Source organism: Meriones unguiculatus, chromosome 12, assembly GCF_030254825.1.
Source record: "Meriones unguiculatus strain TT.TT164.6M chromosome 12, Bangor_MerUng_6.1, whole genome shotgun sequence".
NCBI classification, from domain to species: Eukaryota; Metazoa; Chordata; class Mammalia; order Rodentia; family Muridae; genus Meriones; species Meriones unguiculatus.
The window spans coordinates 83,604,961-83,624,395 of record NC_083360.1 but is presented as its reverse complement, the minus strand read 5'-3'; the positions used below and the strand labels follow the sequence as shown (position 1 = coordinate 83,624,395).

General features: G+C 44.4%; 2 long non-coding RNA genes across 2 annotated transcripts; both read right to left on the bottom strand.

The window, feature by feature from the left end:
- Positions 1 to 12,200: 12,200 nt before the first annotated feature.
- On the bottom strand, positions 12,201 to 13,243 carry LOC132646844 (uncharacterized). Its single transcript, XR_009585172.1, has 2 exons — positions 13,115 to 13,243; positions 12,201 to 12,466 (listed from the first exon to the last, which is right to left on the bottom strand). It is a non-coding gene; the product is annotated as an uncharacterized LOC132646844 (long non-coding RNA).
- A 500-nt stretch (positions 13,244 to 13,743) lies between these two features.
- On the bottom strand, positions 13,744 to 18,479 carry LOC110556368 (uncharacterized). Its single transcript, XR_002476882.2, has 3 exons — positions 18,040 to 18,479; positions 16,522 to 16,577; positions 13,744 to 13,872 (listed from the first exon to the last, which is right to left on the bottom strand). It is a non-coding gene; the product is annotated as an uncharacterized LOC110556368 (long non-coding RNA).
- Positions 18,480 to 19,435: the final 956 nt, after the last annotated feature.

Below are 19,435 nucleotides of genomic sequence, written 5' to 3'. Positions count from 1 at the left end.
ATGAATCTAGAGATCTTCAAACTAAGAGAATTGGCCTTTCTGATCTCCTCCCCACTTCCCACACCCTCCCATAGCTCACGGAGTTGCCCATGGGGATTGGGGGATAAGACCAAAATCAGTGGGAGACCCGGGCACAGACAGACCCAAAAGACACAGAAATCAGAGTTAAGAAGGAGTAGGGAGTCCCAGTGGAGGTAGACAAAATAAAGTTGATGACCAGGGCTACATGGTTGAGCAAGCAAAGCAGGGGGTTTGAAAGCAGCATGAACCAAACATAGTATAGAAAACAGCACAGAATGAGCCACATTAAGGACTCAGGGCCTGTCCACAAAAACAAGGCACACCGTAAGTCCTGCTTTAAAACAGTGTTTGGCATGTGGCTGAACATAGTAACCACAAGGGACACACCTTTCGGTTTTTGTTTTGTTTGTTGTTTTGTTTTTTGTTTGTTTTTTTTTTTATAGGTTTGGGGGAGTTTGTTTGTGTTTTGTTTTTTTGAGACAGGATTTCTCTGTGTAGCTTTGGCTGTCCTGGGCTCGGTTTGTAGAGCAGGCTAGCCTCGAACTCACAGAGATCTGTCTCTGCCTCCCTGAGTGCTGTGATCAAAGGCATGGGCCACCATGCCCAGCTACACCTTTCATTTTTATAAGTGATTTATGCACACAAGCCTTTGAACCAGAGCTGAAAAACCGATTGTCTAATTACAAGCTCTGTGGACACATACCGAGGAAGCCAGCTTAACAATTCAGTCCCTAGTCAGACTTAATGACAAAGGAAATGTAGTTTATGCCTGTTCTTCTGCCTTCCCTAAAGGCTACATGCTAGAAAAAGAAGCCAAAACTGTCCTTGAAGGGCTAGATGGAGCTGAGCTGCTAGAAGGTGATCAGAAACACACCACATGTGAAATTTCTGGAAACGGTGAGTGGCAGCTATCTACACCTTGGAGCTGAGCACACAGAAAAGGGTCTGCTGAGGTTTGTAACAGGGCTCCAAACCTTAGTAGGCCCCCAGACCTTAGCACAACTGACTCCATGATGGAAGCACCATTCTGCAGCATGCTGTAAAACTCAGCATGTAGGCAGCACCACATGCTAAAACTAAAACAAAGGGCTAATCCATCAAAGTCCATGTAGTTCTGGGAAAGTCTCAAGATGTTCTAACCTTGCTGTTGAGCTTCTGTAATTCCGCTTCTGGCTAACTGTTCTTGTTAACTGAAGTACGTCAACCTGGAACACGGGTTTAAAAACTCACCCTGAGAAAGGCTGGCGGGGAAGGGGGGCTACCCTGGGATCCCAAATACCCAGTGTAGTTGCTGGCCCACTGATGAAGTCTTTCTATGGGCTTAGACCCATGTCTGAGCAGTCTTCTCTGGTGAATACCCTGCAAGGTTGAAGTCTCTCGTCCCTATCCCTTTCTCTTTTGCTTCCAGGACAGCGGGCTGAGAGAAGTCAGTGTCCTCCTCTATGCTCTTCACACAAGCCACATCGAATCTTGGTGGCCACAAGAGAGGCATTCTGGCCAGATAGAGACTTGTGGTCTTGCTCTGTGCCCACTTGCCTATTGGGCTCCAGGGAACCCAGGAAAATAGGAGAGCACATAGACTTCCTCAGACTGGGTCCTGGGGGATCCATTCCCATAACTTTATGACTTGGAAGTTACAGATCTGCTTTGCACAGCTTTTCAATCGCCCATCCTCTACAGCCAGCAAACCAAGTCCCCTGCCCTCTGCGGCCTCTTCAGCCTCCTTAGACACAGTCCACTTCCATCCACTCACCCCAGCCACATTGCCTTGCCTTGACCCCAGAATGCTCCAGTGACTTTCCCATCTCAGGGTCTTGGCACCCTTTTGTTTCCTCCTTAGGAAAGGCCTCACCAGAGCTTAGATATAAACCACCAAGCCCCCCTCAGATCAGCCCATAGCAAGCAGCAGCACTAATCCGAGACAACAGTGTGAGGTGTCAGAGTTACAGTAGAACAATGGGAAAACCACTTTTTGCTTCATAAAGTGAGCTTTACCTTCACAAAATAAGACATGAATGAATTTCCCCCATTATCTTACACAACACCCTGTGAAGCGATCATCCAGGGTGCCTTAAATTGGCTTGGATACCAGCTGGATAGAAAGACAGTGGCATATCTGAATGGAGCAGAGCATCTGTGCCCAGATCCCCAGATGCTCCCATTTAACAGTGCAGGGAACTGCTAAAGAGGCCAGAGGACTAGGAGAGGCCAAAAGATGGCCTGATTCTCGATACAACCCTTTGTCTAAGACTAAGGACTCGGTGGGTAGATTGTATGGGATCATAACATCTCTGAAGATCACGTTGTTGGGATTCTGATGGCTGTAGTTGTGACCCAGAATTCCTTCCCACACAGCCAGGGTGGAGAGCAAGGGAAGGGAGCCTCCTTGTCTGAGTATTTATCCCACACGGTTGCACCCAGGCACAAAATGTCTGTGCTGGGTCACAGCATGCTCAGACTCAGTGATGAAATCCCATCTACTGCCCAGCCTCCAGGACTCTTCCTCCGTGTGTCTCATACATGTATCCGAGAAGGGGTGCTCGTCACATCCCCAGAGAGAAGAAGAAACCGACCGAAAGCCAGAATATCTGGGTAACTAGAAGAAGACTGGGTTCCCCAGATGTACAACTTTGGTGAACCGTGCGATTCCCCTGAGCCTCGGTTTCCCCAACCTATAAAACAAGAGACTTGCATGTGACACACAAACATACGCACATGCAGACAATACCCTCGTACACGTAGGACAAAAGATAAAACTTCCAGTTTCCTCAGCAACGAATGTGTTCAAAGGACTAGCATAATCCTGCACAGCAGTAGACAAACGCGGAGGTCGGTAAACAACCCGTTTCAACAAAGAAAGCCCCCATTGTCTAGGGACACGTGCCGTTCTTCTTCCTCTGCAGTATCCCAAAGCGGTCAAGTCGGCGTTCAGAGCTCAGCGCCTCTGCTTGATTTTGCTCATTAAACAGCTTCATGCCAGTGCTACGACTGACTGTAGGTGATTTAACTCAGTGGTGTTCACACTTATCAGTGGTGTTGCATGAATCAGTGGCCAACTTGTTATTAGGCCTGATAAATATTCCATTATGTGAACATGGTTTGGATTGTGTTGAAATATACTTCACAGAGGCAACAGTTTGCATGAATTAAAATGAACAGGTTTTTTTTTTTAAAAAAAATCTGGTAAATTCTGATTCATTTAGGAACCTTTGGAACCCTCATTTTCCACTGCTTCTTTTTCTGTTTTTCACACTCTTTGACCTATAGCCTAAGCTTGTCTCCAGCTGGAAATTCTCCTGTCTCAGCCTCCCACATTCCAGGTTTACAGACCTACCCCACCATGTCACACTGGAACCTGGAGCCACAAGGTCAATCAATTTTAAAATGCAAAAACAAGGAAATCATGAATTTTGCAGGCAAATGGTGGGATCTAGAAAAAAATCATCCTGAGTGAGGCATCCCAAAAGCAGAAAGACACACATGGTATATCCTCACTTATATAAACCTATAAGATAGGATAAACATACTAAAATATGTACATATAAAGAAGATAAACAAGAAAGAGGTCCAGGGATAAGATGATCAATCCTCATCTAGAAAGACAAGGGGATGGACATTGTATGTAGGAGAAAACAAGTAACAGGACAACAGCCTACCACAGAAGGCACCTGAAAGACTCTAGCAGTGTATCAAAGCAGATGCTGAGACCCATAACCAAGCCTTCAGCAGAGTGTAGGGAATCATATGAAGGAAGGAGGAATTAGTATATCCTAGAGGGGACAGGGAGCCCCACAAGGTCCAAATATATCTGAGCATAGGGGTCGGTCATCTATGAGACTGTTTATCCAGCCAAGAACCATGCATGGATATAACCTACAACCCCTGCTCAGACATAGCCCATGGTAGCTCAGTATCCAAGTGGGTTCCCTAGTAAGGGGGACAGGAATTGTTTCTGACATGAACTCATGAGCTTACCCTCCCTCCTGAGGGAGGAGCAGCCTTGCTAGGCCACAGATAAGGACATTGCAACCATCCTGAAGATACCTGATAACCTAGGGCCAGACCGAAGGAGAGGAGAACACACCCTCTCAGTGGACTCAGAAGGGGGCAGGGAGGAGATGAGGGAGGGAGGGGAGGATTGCGAGGGAAAGAGGGAGAGGGCTACAGCTGGGATACAAGTGAATGTATAAAATTATTTAAAAATAAAAAAATATATATTTTTTAAAAAATGTTTAAATGCTTCTGGCACCACTGACAACTCTTACCTCCTCCCTTAGTACCCATGCTTCCAGCTAGCCATCAAGCTGATTTTCAGTTACCATAGCTTTGACTTTCCTGTCCTGACTATATGTAAACTGAGTTTTCCTTCTGTCTCATTTTTTTCAATAGTCTTTGGTATTTAAAAATGTACCTGTCATTCCTGATTCTTTCTTGCTGCATGAAATTGAGAATTTATACCGTTTAATACTGAGTAGTGTTACAAAATAATACCAAATGGTATTTATTCTCCTGCCTATTGGTGGCCATTTATGCTGCTTCGGTTTTGAATAGACATGAGTAAATCTGTTATGAACAAAAAAGGAAGAGGTCAAGGGTCCTGAAGAAACACAGATAAAGCATCTCTTTCCTCCAGGAGCTCTTGGTTGGTGAGGCAATACTGTAATTAGAAGCAGTAACAGCAGCAAATTCACAAAATATTAAGCCCCTGGGATACCTTGGATCAGAAAGACCTGTGTACTCTGTGAACGAATCTGATTCATGTACATTTGGTTTGCAAAAATTCAGAAACCAGGACTCACTCTAGCCAATAAATTGTGTGCCTTTATTGCAACAGATATATTCGTTATTTGCCTTTCGAGTTGATGGATGGCCTTCTGTCTCCCTTTATCCCCAACCACTTGACAGTTGTACTTATTATTAGAAGTCCTGATGCTTTCAGCCATCAACGAGCATTTTACTGTGGTGCTGAGCAAGGTTCCAGCCGCTTTCATTCTTTGTCCCCAACAGATTGGTAAGATGCATGTCACACTTTACACACAAAGACACAGAGGCTCAGAGATGTTACGTGACCTACCTAAGGTCTTTCTGAAGACTTTTAGTCCCCAAGTCCTCACTGGACCCACTGGCTTGAGAAAGCAGCTGAGCTTCCCACAATTACCATGTCTCCTGTTTGTCTAATAATTATAATAAAGTCTATGAAGGACGATCCTATCCCCTCTTGCATATCCCCCAGCTGTGCCTTGCCAAGGCTCCGGGCTCAGCCCACACAGCCTTCTCTGACTTCTAAAGTCAACCTGCTCTGACTTCCCCTAAAGTCAGCCGTCCAAGGGAAGTTCAGGCAAAGCAGGAAAGCAGGACTTTCCACTCAGCAGAGGACTCCAGTCTTGCCAAGTTCTCCCACAGCCAGGCGCCTGGAGGTGGGCCCTGTGCATTCTATCATTGCATAAGTGTTATTGCAGCCAGTTCCTGGAATCGGAAATATGGCAAACCATTCACCTGGTGGAAAGCCCTTGCCAGGAGCAATGGTTGTTTGGTTAGCTGTGCCTACAGAGCCCTTTCCAGGAGACTGGCCAGAGAAAAGTTTTATCTAGCAGGACCCGTTTCTTAAGTCAAAGTTACCGTGTTTTCACTCTTCTTCAGCAATCCAACACTGATTTTCTTTCCCAATAATCTCTCCAGCTTCCTCACAGCTGGTGTCCTGGGTCAGGCTCCTCATGTCTTCCTTGATGGCATCTGAGGTTTCCTGCTCCCCATGAGACCCAGGTCTAAGCCAGCCAGCCTCTTACTGCACCAGGAAGATCTTTCCATATGCCAGAACCTTTCAAGTGTTAATCATCTTAAAGGCGGCCCACCCTGAACAGCTCCAGCAGTTCTAGTACCTGAAGGTTGAGCATTCCTCTAGCTGTTGGAGTGGTTCACACTAAAAATGTTTCATTCTAACCTAAAAGGAAATGTTTGAAAACACTTATTTGGATATGCTACCCCTTCTGAGTATGACAAGTTTTTCTTTTTTAAATAATAGGGTGTCTTTTTTTATTTTTATTTATTTATTTGTTTGTTTGTTTGTTTGTTTGTTTTGTCTCTGCATCTCTAGGACACAGCTCAGTTCCAGGCACACAGTGGTATTTGTCCAAAACGTGATTACTGAAGTTCAATAAAATGGGCTAAGAATGCTGTATCTCCATAGAACATTGCCTGCTGATGACTTGTGTTCAATCCCCAACATTTCTAAGAAGTTCTGTGAGCTGTTAGTTACTGGTTAATCAAAGCTCATGAAGATAATGTGATAGCCAGTGTAACTAGACTTGAGCAGATAAATTTCCAACCAAAACAATTTAGTCCATGTCTGCAGACTTACCGGAGACACAGAAACACAATTCCCATTACAATTTTTCTATTAAAAATGGTTCTTATAGCTCTTTATTAATTCATTTTTTTTAACCAGGACTCTAGATTGGGATCCATTAATTTCTTCAACTCAAAAATCTACTGATGAGGAAGTTACTGTTCTTCTAATTGCCTGGAGACCCTCGTTAGAAGACACATTCAAGGTGGTATGGCCATAGACAGGAGTCCTCATCTAATGAGCTCCTAAGACATAATCAGGAAATAAATAGAAATTACTAAATTACCAGTGGAACAATTTCTGCCCCGTGGTACATATTCATATCTATTTAAGATTTCAATGGTAGCCTTTCTGGTACTTCATGTCTCTGGAATTCAAATCTATATTCTGACATTTACCAGCTCTATGCTGTATAGCACCTTACCTAACTTATAAAAATTCCATGGTTTCATATTTTCACAGGCGACCTGCAAAAGATAAATTGTATGTATGCATATATGTATACCTATGTATATGTACATGCGTGTGCATATGTTTTCACATGTTGATTCATACATTGAAATACACACACACAACCTACAAAATTGCTAATATAACTTCAACCTGTCTTTTCTACAAGATTAGGTACTTGAATGGAGAAATGGTGCCGAACACATTCTTGTCTTCATCTCTCCAGCTGATAGACCCAAATTGATCAGGTGTGCAGCAAACAGCTTTAGACAGTAGTTGTCAAAAGTCCCACTGGCCTCTAGCAAGGAAAAAACCAAGACCAGAAATACCCATGACCCTGATTCAGACTTGTGTCCAGGAAGTGAAGGAAACACTGCCAGGAGAGAGAGACAGATGGTCATGTCTCCCGAGAGGGCACCCAGGTGGGCATTTTCAGCACTGCTTTACTAAACTGGGTTTCCTCTGCTCTTCTACCGGCTCAGAAACCTGGTTATGTGACTTCAAGAGCTGATCCTTCTCTCCTATGGACAGAGGCAAGCGAATCCCCTTATACATCACTATATACCAAGAATAAGAAGCCACCTCATCATAGAAGCAAAGTCCTCATGTTGGATCAGCCAGCATGGACTCTCTGTGGGGCTGCTTGGCTTGAGATATCATGTCACAATCTAAAGGCCCCCAAGTGACCAAGTATCAGCACGAAAGGAGTTAAATGAATAAAGCTTATCTAAGAACCTAAGTAAGAGAGCCTCATGGCACAGGTATGAAGACATAAGCCTATAACCCAGCACCTGACAGAGGTGATAGGAACAGAAGTCTAAGATTGATGCCAACTTGAACTACTTATTAAGACTGTCCCCCCAAAAAACAAAAACCCAGAAAGCTAGCTTCATACAATCCCTAATGTGCAGCATGGGCCAGTACTAAGATGTTCCTCTGTGGCTCTACTCCTTACTTCTTACTTCTGTCCTTCCTTCTTCAGGAACAAGCATAAAGTCTACAGTTGAGGAACTGCGGCTAAAAATGGGCTCAGTGGTAAGAAATCCCTCGTGCCTTCTCAGATCACTCCTTATCGGTTAAATGGGAATGAAACTTTAATAATATTTAAAAAAAAAAAACCCACCCCACAGGGTATTGGCAAGGGTCAAACTGGGTTCCAGTGTCATCTAACAAAATGTTTGTCATTATTTTTGTTATTCTTATATAAGGTCTTGGAATAAGAACGGCAATATGTCTTTCATTAAAATCATTTGTAATTGACGCAAATACGCCCTTCAAATATGAGGCAGGCTTTAACACAACCACCACTTGGCTGTCATCTCTTCCCAAACATTCATGTCTCTTTTGCATCCGAAATACTGATCCCACATTCCTCTAAAGGACCTGTCTGAGGAAGCATCCAACTGGATGGATTTCCTGAAGAAGGGGAAAGATCTCTCTGGTCTTGCTCCATCTTACTGGAAGCTCCTGTGATGTGAGAGCTAGGAACTGGGTAGAGCTCCATGCAGAAGCTTGCCAGGTCTTCTGGGTACCAGAAGGAGGTCAGCTGAGGTTGAAGGGATTCTGCTGCTGAGTAGTTGCAGACACTGGACTCCTTGTAGACACAAGGAGCTAAGCAGCCTATCCCTTGTTGAGAATGAACAGCATTGACAAATGGGACAACTTACTGGAGCCATCCAAAGTGGCTTAAATGTGGCTCAAATGTGGCCCAAAGACCTGAGAATCCCTTCCAAATCTCACACTGTTGTCCGTCATGTGGTTGCTATGGGAACCAACGCAGATGTCATTTAGTCTTAGCATCCTTTAGACTTTCTAATGCCCGCCTTTTGCTTCAACAACATAGCGCTCTTGACTTGGTTATCACACCCTACCATTCCCTACCCATTCATGCTCATATTGTTGCCTGGTAAAAATCCGGGTGGATGAAAAGGGACACAGGACTGTGTATAAATGTATAGCGTTGAGCATGCCATGCAGAGAAAGTCATATCTCATCTATCTCATTATTGTTGTGTGGATGGATGGATGACTATGGGACTTCATAAATTAGCAGATGGAAGTCTGTGTTTTTTCCTTCTTAGAGAGGTTGACTCCCTTGTTCTGTTCTAGAATGAGCCCAGCTGCGTGGTTTGTAAAGTTGGCAAAACCTGAGGGATCAAAATGAATTTCAGATATTTTCGGTCACATTCCCAGGTACACAGTCAGAGCCCAGAAGACACCAACCCCAGGGCTGAGGTCTAGGTGGACCAGCTAGTCATGAGCTAAGTAAGGTCTGAAATGTGGGTTGAAACCCTGACTTTTTCTTTTGTTCATCTCAGGCTGTGCCTCTATGAACCTATGTGAATGACTCTTCTCTTATGTCGGAACAAGCCCACAGAAGTGGAAACAAGACTACTGTTTCTCAATTGCCCATAGATGTGTGCTCTTTTCACATTTCCTGTACGTCATAAACACAGTTACTCTCCGTTTCACCTCTGCAGAAGCTGAGTCTCCTACAGGAAATGCAATGTGCCCAGAACCACGCCACTGATTCATGCATCCCAGGTTCGACACCCCTGACTCCAGTATCAAAGAGGACTACGAAACGCAATTAATAGAAACCAGCAGAATTATTTGCCGGGGGCAGAGAAGAGAGACCATTTTATCATAAAATGTAGGAGCTTGACCTGAAACACACAAAAAAGGAAACATAACCAAGTTGCACCAACAAGACCAAGAATGGTTATGTTTAGGACATGCCCGGCATTCTTATGATAAAATGCCCGGATGCTGAGCCAAATACTTCTCCAAGTGTGACCTTTTGCATTACCATCTTCTTTGGAGACTTATTAGAAGTACGAATTCTCACCCTCCACCCCAAACCTACTAAATCAGGGGAAAAAAAATGGAGATAAATTCCAAAATCTGTGTAAAGAAAAGAAAAGAAAAGAAAAGAAAAGAAAAGAAAAGAAAAGAAAAGAAAAGAATTCCAGGCAATTTGTGTTCTAGAATGTAGCAATGAGTGCAAAGCACAGGAATGAGCCTGGCTTTGAACCTGTAATGCTTTCAACAAGAGATAGTGCTCTACCCGCGCCCCAAGATTTATCTATTAGGTGGGTGTGCCTGCCCGAGTTTATGTGCACCACAAGCATGCAGGTGCCCTAGAGGGTTAGAGGGCTTCTGATCCCCTGGAAGCAGAGTTACAGGCAGTGAGCTGTGAGACACCTGATGTGGGTGCCGGAAGCTAAACGTGGATCTTCCGCAAGAGAGATAAGTGTTCTTGGCCACTGAACCATCCCTGCTTTTTAAAGTGTATCTTCCATCTGTTTCTCTCTGAGTTTTGTCTTCTTCTCCATTTACTTCAACGTGCTTCTGAACCTCCCTTCCTGTCCAATGAAGACAATGTGGCTAGAGACATTTACCAGCATTATATTATTTTATGTCGATGGCCCAGAGAAAGACTAGTCCCACCCTCCCACTGATTCCAAACCCCCAGAGGCTGGATGGCATGGAATGCAGGTTCCCGGTCCTGCATTTTTCATCTCAGGCTGTGCCTCTATGAACCTATGTGAATGACTCTTCTCTTATGTCAAAACAAGCCCACAGAAGTGGAAACAAGACTACTGTTTCTCAATTGCCCAGAGATGTGTGCTTTTCTCCCATTTCCTGTACGTCATAAACACAGTTACTCTCCATTTCACCTCTGAAGAAGCTGAGTCTCCTACAGGAAACATAAGTTGATAGTCTTATCAACTATGATCGGCATAGCAGTATAGGCGGCAAAGTGGTGGCCAGGACCTCAGCACTCTTACCATAGAAGTTGACATAGAAGGGAATTTTTAGAGAAAGAAGTTGACGTAGGAGGACAGTTGTAAAGAAATTGAAAAGGCAGCCCCACCACTGAGCACTCTATGGCTGGTATGCGTGAAATGTGCATACAGATAGGGAAGAATGAGACCGCTCTGTTGAGCCAGGATATAGACAGAACACGAGTGGACACAGGCTGGGAAAGCATGCCCATCCTGGTGCTAATGGCCTTCAGAAATAATATTATTTCCCTTGAACTAGAGGAGACACAGTAAACAGTCAGCCCATCTGGTTTGCAAATTCTCTCCTAAAGAAGCCTACACAGAAGATTCCTGAGGCTAAATAGAGCCAGTTCTGTTTTCTTAGAAGGAGAACAATGGAATGTGGAATTTCAGCCCAATGCAGCTGGCCAGGCTGGGTCAGAGAAAAGGCACAGATTACATTCATTAATGTTTTGCAAACCCACCCCATCCACCCACCTCCTTTGCAACCTTCACTCCACTGCGCAAGGAAGAAAGCCTGAAGTTGCTGAGGAATGATTCAGACTGAAGTAGGGGCTGGTCTGGCCAGGTATTCAGCTTCCCAGTGGGCACCAGTGACGGCTCAGTGCTGCTGTTCTGAGAAGGAAGTGGTTTCCAGTAGAGGCTGCTCCAACCGCTGCTGAGTTGATGATTCCTTTCTTTGAGCTGCCCTGGAATAAGAGCTGTGCTGTTGCTCTGAGCTACAGGTTTGCTTACAGGAGTTCTTGCAATTGGAGTCATGAGAGGGAAAAGTGCTGTTAGGTTCAGTGCAAAGAGCGTTGGGCGATGACAAGGAGAGTTGGACCACGATCAAGCCTTGAGAGACTGGGCTGGACCTGGCAAAATGACAGCCGACTTCATCCGAGCCACCTAAACTCCTTGACCTTCCATCTCCTCCACTGAAATGAAGGCAGGAGGTTGCACTGGAAATTATCGAGGTCTCTCTGATCCATTCAGCTACTCTCAGTAGCAAACTCATCAGCTGGGAATACCATCCAGGAGACTGCTCCGTCAGGACGAGTCTACCGCCAGCATATATGGTGTTTATTGTGAATTCATAGAAGATGGTGCTTCCTTCCGACAGGATACTTGGCTCAGCAAGTATTTCGCCACCGCAGCTTCCCAGAGTTTCTTGCATCTGTGTGTATACATGCTTGTGTGTGTGCAGGTCAACGTGTATACGTGTACACACGCACGTGGAAGCCAGTCAACATCATGTTTCCTCAGTCACTCTCTACCTTAATTTTTGTGACAGGTCTCTTCCGGGACTTAACTAGTTCCATTAGACCGGCTAGTCATTGACCCCCAGGGGTCCTCCCGTGTGTCTCCCCGGTGCTGGGATTATAAGTATGACCACACCTGGCTTTTCATGTGGGTTCTGGGGATCCACCTTCCAGTCCTCATGCAGCAAGTCCTTCACCAACCATCTCCCATCCCCTTGCACAGTTCAGTACAGCAGAAGTACACGAGCAGATTTATAAGATTGTCCGAGTAGGCAGCAGTTCTCAAATCAGATAACCCTGGGTTCTCAGCTCTGGGGGCTCCATTAGTGAGAGGAGAAAGGTTTTACAGAATGAATGAAAAGGCAGAACAAAGAATGTTTATTATTATTATTATTATTATTATTAAATTTCAAGCAATCACTTTATTTGGGCCTCACAGAGGAAGTACAGGACAATGGAGCAAATGCCCAGCCAGTCATTTGGAATTAGCCAGGTGGTGAGGGTGCATTCGTTTAATTCCAGCACTCGGGAGGCAGGGACAACAGATCTCTGTGGGATAGAGGCCAGCCTGGTCTGCAAAGTGTGTCCAGGACAGCCAAGGCTACACAGAGAAACTCTTGTCTTAAAAAAAAGAAAAAGAAAAAAAACACAATTATTTTCAATTCTGAGTTAGATTTCAGTTTGTTTCCATAGAACCCACAGCACACCAGCCACCGAAGTCTAAAGAACTCTCATTTAAATACATGAACCACAGGGAACATTAGTCCTTATGGTAACCCCTAGGTGATGGTGCTCCCTTTTAAGAATAAGATGAAGAGCTAGAGTCTAGCCCAATGGTAACCTATTTGCCTGGCACATACAAAGGACTGGGTTTGAGCCTCACCACTACAAGGAGAAAGAGTATAAAATTAATCTATCAGAGACTTTGGGGTGATATTAATTGGTCTTACTGATAGCAATAGTCAAAGAGAGCAGTCAAGGCTGCAAAGCCCAGTTGTCTCAAAGCAGATACAGACAGTAGGCCAAAATGAGCTCTAGCCACACTTGCTTCAGGAAAAAATGCAGAAGAGATTCACAAATGCCCTTCACCAAAGTACATAGCTGGAAACCTCTGCACCATGAAGAAGGAAGGAGGAGGAGGATGAGGAGGAAGAGGAGGAGGAGGAGGAGGAGGAGGAGGAAGAGGAGGAGGAGGAAGAGAAGGAGGAGGAGGAGAAAGAAAAGAAGAAAACTTTTAGAAGTTTCAAGGTGGCTGGTTTGAATTTATACCTCAGCACAAAACCCGCAGGTTCGCCCTGGGTCTTGCTTATATTAAAATTATGCGTTCAGTATTTCTCACCACCATGTGCCAGGACACAGAACCAAGCAGCATTCCTGAAAATCCAGCCTGTACTGGATACAAGCAGAACACAGCCAGTTGTTACTGAGGACCCACAGCCTCACTGTTTTCCTAATCTGAACCCACACACCCAACAGCCCCGAGAGAGCCTTAATTAGCCGGAGGACACATCCACTTCCTCAGGAACTTCATTCCCCCAGAGGCCACCCTAGCATCAAGCTCTGCTGAACCTACACACACTTCCTCCCCGTGTTCTGGATGCTCTCCTGCTCTGGCTTCTCTTCTCCTAGCCTCCCTTTCACAAGCCTCCATAGGAGCCATTTCCAAGTTTTCACCCAAGAATGAGGGAACCTCTGCTGTTCAGCAAAGCTGGGTTCTCAGCTATACCCCGCCGGTTCTGGATGCAGAGCCCTCTCTTCTCAGTCACTGCAGTGAAGCATTGAGGATAGCTGCCTTCTCGCCACAGACTTTCTTACTCTTCCAGGGTTCAAAACAGCACAGGGGAGACCCAGGAAAAAAAGGTCAGAGCTATCCTGCGGACAAACAGGTACTCGCCTTGATCATGGAGTGGCACCTCTGCTCGCTTGACCCTGCATGAAAGCAAATTTCTGCCACAGCAACTGGAGAGGTGTGTAGAGTCAAAGATTCAAGCCCGTCAGGGCAAAGGACATCAGGACCCTGCAACAGGCTATGGATAGTTGGCAAGTCATTTAAGCCTTTTTTTTTTTTTTTTTTTTTTTGCCAAGAGTTTGTATAGTTAAGCAGATAACAGAGCTGTCATGTTAACAAGTAAAGGGCCAGATAGGTTATACCTTCCCTGGCAGCAAGGTTCCTCTCCCATAAAAGCCACCATTCTCCCTCAGATCTTCTCAGCAACTTGCTGAAGTCTAGCGAAGCTTGACACCTTTCCAAGATTTTACAGCTACTATACAGATCATGGGTAGAAGCTGGCTAGCTCTGACTCCCCAGCACCCCCTTACATTGCATTCTTCTGACATAAACAATCATATACTCCAGTATCTACCTCCAGTGGCCTCAAGTTTTTGAGGGTCGTGTTTTATGCCTTCAAAAATGAAGAAAGTCGACTCGGAAAGAAAACAAAGATGGACCAGGTTTTGTTTGTTTGGTTGATTGGTTGGTTGGTTTGGTTTGGTTTGGTCTGGTTTGGTTTGGTTTTTGGTTTTTCAAGACAGGGTTTCTCCGTAGCTTTGCCTATCCTGGACTTGCTTTGTAGGCCAGGCTGACCTCAACCTCACAGCAATCCACCTGCCTCTGACTCCCTGAGTACTGGGATTACAGGCATGCCCCACCATACTGGGCTGGTGGACCAGCTTTTGAAGAATGGTTTTCACACAACACATCTATTCTTGATGGCAAGAAAAATTAGACTCAAATGTAGCTGGTCTTTGCTACTTTGTGAGTTCCTTTTCCCACCCTTTATGCCCCTGCTTTCACCCCCTAGCACTAGATAGGAGAGAAAGAAGGATAGAGAGGAGAGAGACAGATTCTCAAATCTAATTTATTTCTTCTTATTTCTTCTCTGAGGACAACTACTAACAAACTACAACTAAACCCCCCAAACGACCAACAACCACCAACTCTGACTCTCCTGACCCTAGCATTTATATAGCCTTTGAAAAGTTCCCAGAATTCCAAACGTCACACAGTCGCAGAAACTATCTGCAGCTGGCAAAGCCACACCTCTGCTAAAGCACAAAGCAAATCATAGTCAGCTGCTGTGGACAGTCCGAAGCAGCCTCAAATCTCTACACCTGGGATTAAAACAAAAACATATTCTTATATCTGTGTTTAAAAAAAAAAAAATTCCAGAATTCTCATTACACTCAAACTTGTGGCTCCTTGGAAGCTAATGTGAAGACTGATAACATCTTTGAAGTTCTTTCCTAGCATGCCCAGAGCTGATTTTCTTCTTTCCTGCTTTCTCTTTACCACATGGTTTCCTGGAAATGTACTTCATTGTGTTGTTTTGAAAGTTAACTGCCTGCAGGTATTTTATAAACCAGGTAGATGATTCATAAGGAATTCCCAGGTCGGAGGCATTCCGGTAGTCAGGAAAACATGGACACTGCTCAGCTTTACCCCCTGTCTCTACTACCACAAAGCCTTCTCATTCTGCAAGTGGGAGCTTCTTCCACTTTACTTGTGTTTGGATATAAGATACGGAGGAGCTGTAAGCAGCTGGAATTTGGAGAAATGGTCAGTCAAGACGCTGGGCCACCCAGGGGCGTTCAACACAAGTGGGCACGGTCTTCTCTCCAGCTTTTCTTGGATTAAGCTTTCACTCTTGTTAAACCTAGAATGTAAGCTACACTCACTGAGCCATCCCAGAGGCCCTGGGCTGGCTGAGTGGGAATGCTAATAGGCAAATAGGAGACATCAGAAAGAATTCGAAAGGGTAGATAGGTACTAAGGCTGCATTCAGCACTGCCCTTCCGGAATGAGTGGATTAGAACAGAGGCAAGCCAATTCCCTTGAGAGACAGAGTTTCAGGTGACTGCTAGCTTTTCTAGAGAAGGATGATTCTCCCTCCCCAGGAGTTGGCTTATCATGGTCTTCTGAAGAGCAGATCATAAATGCAAACCCCGAGGCACTAGGCAATAGCAGACAGCATCCAATAGCTTGTAACAGATCCAGCTGGTTTGTACAAGTGTCCCCAGCATATGGTCCCTGAGATGTCCTCTGCTCCTGTCACTCAATACCCTTCCTATCCACTTCTCTTTGTTCACATTATCTATGCCTACCGTACAGGCCAACTCTAGGTTTCAGTAAGTCCATCTGCTTTCGGGGAGAGACTTAAGTTTGTGTTTGTGAAAGAGTCCCTGCAAACTTGGTTCATGGGTTCACAAGTTGGCTTCTGAGACCCTTCAATCTCACGTGCGTAGTCTACCCCTGAGACCCAGGAACTCTCTGCTAAGAACATCTACTCACTAAGCCATACCTAAGTCTAAAGTCTAAAATTCCGAAAGGTGATACATATCAAATCGGGAGACTCTGGCAGCTGAGCTGCTTAGAATCTCTGGACAGACCATGAGTTACTAAGATGAGTGCCTTTACTGACATTTCAACTCTATTTCTCCCCAGTTCCTCCTGAAGGTGCACCCACAAAAGACAGCGCAAGTGCTGGTGGGTTTGTTGGTACCAACTCTCCGACTAGCCTGCTCAGCCCCAGTCCCTGGAAGGCACTTGGTCAGGTCTAGCCTATGCAGTTGGGTCATTCTAACCAGTACCTGTGGGGAGCACCCACTGCCTGGTCAAACCCAGACCCACAAGGCCCACTAGCCAGGTTCCCCATCCATTTCAGAGCGGAAATCATCACCTTGGAATACTACCAGGTCGTCAGGTCCCATAATTCAGCACAGTCCATTACTTGAACTGGATAAAGAAATAAGAAAGTAAAATATAAAGTGCATGGATTTATTAGCAATAAACAGGCTGGCAGGGATACAAAATCAGGATTATTTGCACCGTTGGTAAGAATCTAAAATGTTATAACTTGGCTTGGTGATGTAGCTCAGGGGTAGAACATTTGCCTGGCATGTGCTTGGGTTCAACTTTGGCATTTAAAAAGAAATTTACAGTGTCTATAGGGGGGAGTGGCAGTTTGGCAATAGATTAATTTGAAATGTCTTGAAAGTCAAACTGCACTTTAAATCATCGATTCTACTTCTGGGAATTTCTCCTAAGGAAGTAAGACATACTTAAAGACAAAGCTTCAAAAATTTTTATTGTACTTCTTCATATTGGTGAAAAGCTGTGTGTAAACTAAATATTTGAAACAGAAGATTGGTCAAACAAAGAGCATGGTTCTGATAACAAAATACTATGCAGTTTTTATAAATTATATAGAAATACATTTAAAGATTTAAAATGTTTCATGATATACTATTCAACAGGAAAGCTTTGCAAAAAAAAACCTGTCTAGAAAACTCTGAAAGAGACAGTGCAAAACAGGCATACATTATAAACTTGGTCTTGTATCTAAATGGTTGAATTTATGAGTACTTTTCATTTTTTTTACTTGTTTCTCGATACTTTCTCATTTATATACAATACATAGATAATTATGTAATAAAAAAAAGATACGTTTTGCTTTTTCAAAGGTTGCCTGTGTGGTATTAGCCCAGATGTGAATTCAGTGAGGCCTCTAATGAGCAGAGAGAGCCTTCACACACTACTTACGCCCGCTCCAGGGTTACCTCCTGGAATATTGCTTTCCTCACAAGGTGGTTGTGAGGTTTAAAGGTTTAAAGGGAAAAGCAGAACCAACATGTGACTAGAGCACACCCCGAATAACATCTTTTTCTTCCGACATGCACAAAATCACTTCTGGCATAAGCGTTCACAAGGACAATGGTTGAATGAAACTCTGATCCGGTAAAACATAGGATTGAAAATTCTGTAGAGGACTTGGGGGTGTAGCTCGGTGGAAGAGAACTTCCTAGAATACACAAGGCCCTAGTCTCAATACCCAACAGTGAAAATAATTAGCAGAGACTTGTGTTAAATACCCCTGACTTAATAACTTTAGCTCAGATCTTAATCTTACCCAGCAAAGAGGCAGACAGACACGCCCACCGTAAGCCAAAGTAAAAAGGCCAGCTGTGTTACCCAGCCCCACCAGTAGGTGGGGCGGGTCTCTACCCTGTGATACACAGCCTGTCACACCAACTCATTAGACCCTGGGTCTCACTGCCCGGAACACACCCCATCAGAACTTACTGCAAACACCCAGGGCTCTCCTCTCTCATCCCCGCGTGCTCCCACCTCAAACCACGTCCTCCTGGCAGCTTCCCCACCTTCATCATCAGCCCTCCACGCCGCCTTACAGACTCACTCTTTGGGATTAGACCTCCTCGTCGATAAACCTGATTCTCTCTCAGCAACCCAGCTGGAATTTGCCGTGCCTTTCCTCAGCTTCTCACTCACTCACCCAACGTCATGACTGCCTAGCAAACAGTAAGCATTGTGCTAGGAACCAGAGAGGAATCCCACGCAGGCTCTGCTCTGGCAGCTTCCCAGCCTGAAGGAAACAGGCCATCACGTGAGACTGCTGTGTCGTAATAACTATCACACTGTACCATCACTACAGGCTTGTGAGAGGCCAGCAGCTGTTCTATTTGGTCCTCACAACCTGCCTCATGAGCTTGAGCAAAATCACCTCCGTTTAACACGTACAAAAAATAAAAAAATATATACTGACACACAGAAAAGATAAGTCATTTGTCTAAGCACAGGCTGTAAATAACCAAAAACTACATTTTATGTGAAATTTTACAGTCTTAAAAATAACCAAAAAGCCCAGTGTGGTGGTGCACAACCTGAAACCCCAGCACTTAGGAGGACTGGAAGTTTAAGGCAAGTCTTAGGTATATGGTGAGTTCAAATCCAGCCTCGGCTACATGAGACCGTGACTCAAAAAGGTATGGAAACAACATGCTTGAAGTCCACTTTTTAGAAAGGTTATTTGTATTTTATGCGTACGACTGTTTTGCCTGCATATATATAAGTGCTTTGTATGTGCATGGAGCTCACAGAGTCTGAAAGGTGCGTCAGATCCCCTGGAACTGGAGTTAGGGATGGTTTTAAGATGGGAACTGAACTCTGGTTCTCTGCGAGATCAGTATGGGCCTTAACCACTAAGTCCTGCAGAGAACCAGAGTTCAAAAAGTGGACTTCAGGCATATTGTTTCCAGGACCCGCATACTAGAAGAATCAAGTCCTGCAATTTGTCTTCTGACCTCCACACATGCTTTGTGGAGCACACACATGCATACATACATACATACATACATACATACATACACACATACACACACATAACAAACATCAAAAACAATGTAACAAAAATTATAAAATCAGCAATGAAACAAAACCTGATATTCCAAAAAGTGGTATGGGTCATATCTAGTAATGTTTATCATATTGTAAATTAGAATTCAGAAAGATTGTATGTATTAGTTAAATTATATGTAACTAATTAATTCATTACATGTCAATCTAAAGGATATTTATAAATTTCAAAGATACAGAAAAATTCTCCCAGCCAAAGAACATGCATGGACTAGAACTAGGCCCATGACACATATGTAACTGATGGGCAGCTTGATCCTCCTGTGGGTCCCCTAACAACAAGGAGAGTATGGGTCAGATCTGACATGGACTCGGTTGCCAGCTTTTGGATCACTTTCCCCTGGCTGGTGTGCCTTGTCAGGCCTCAGCAGAAAAGGATG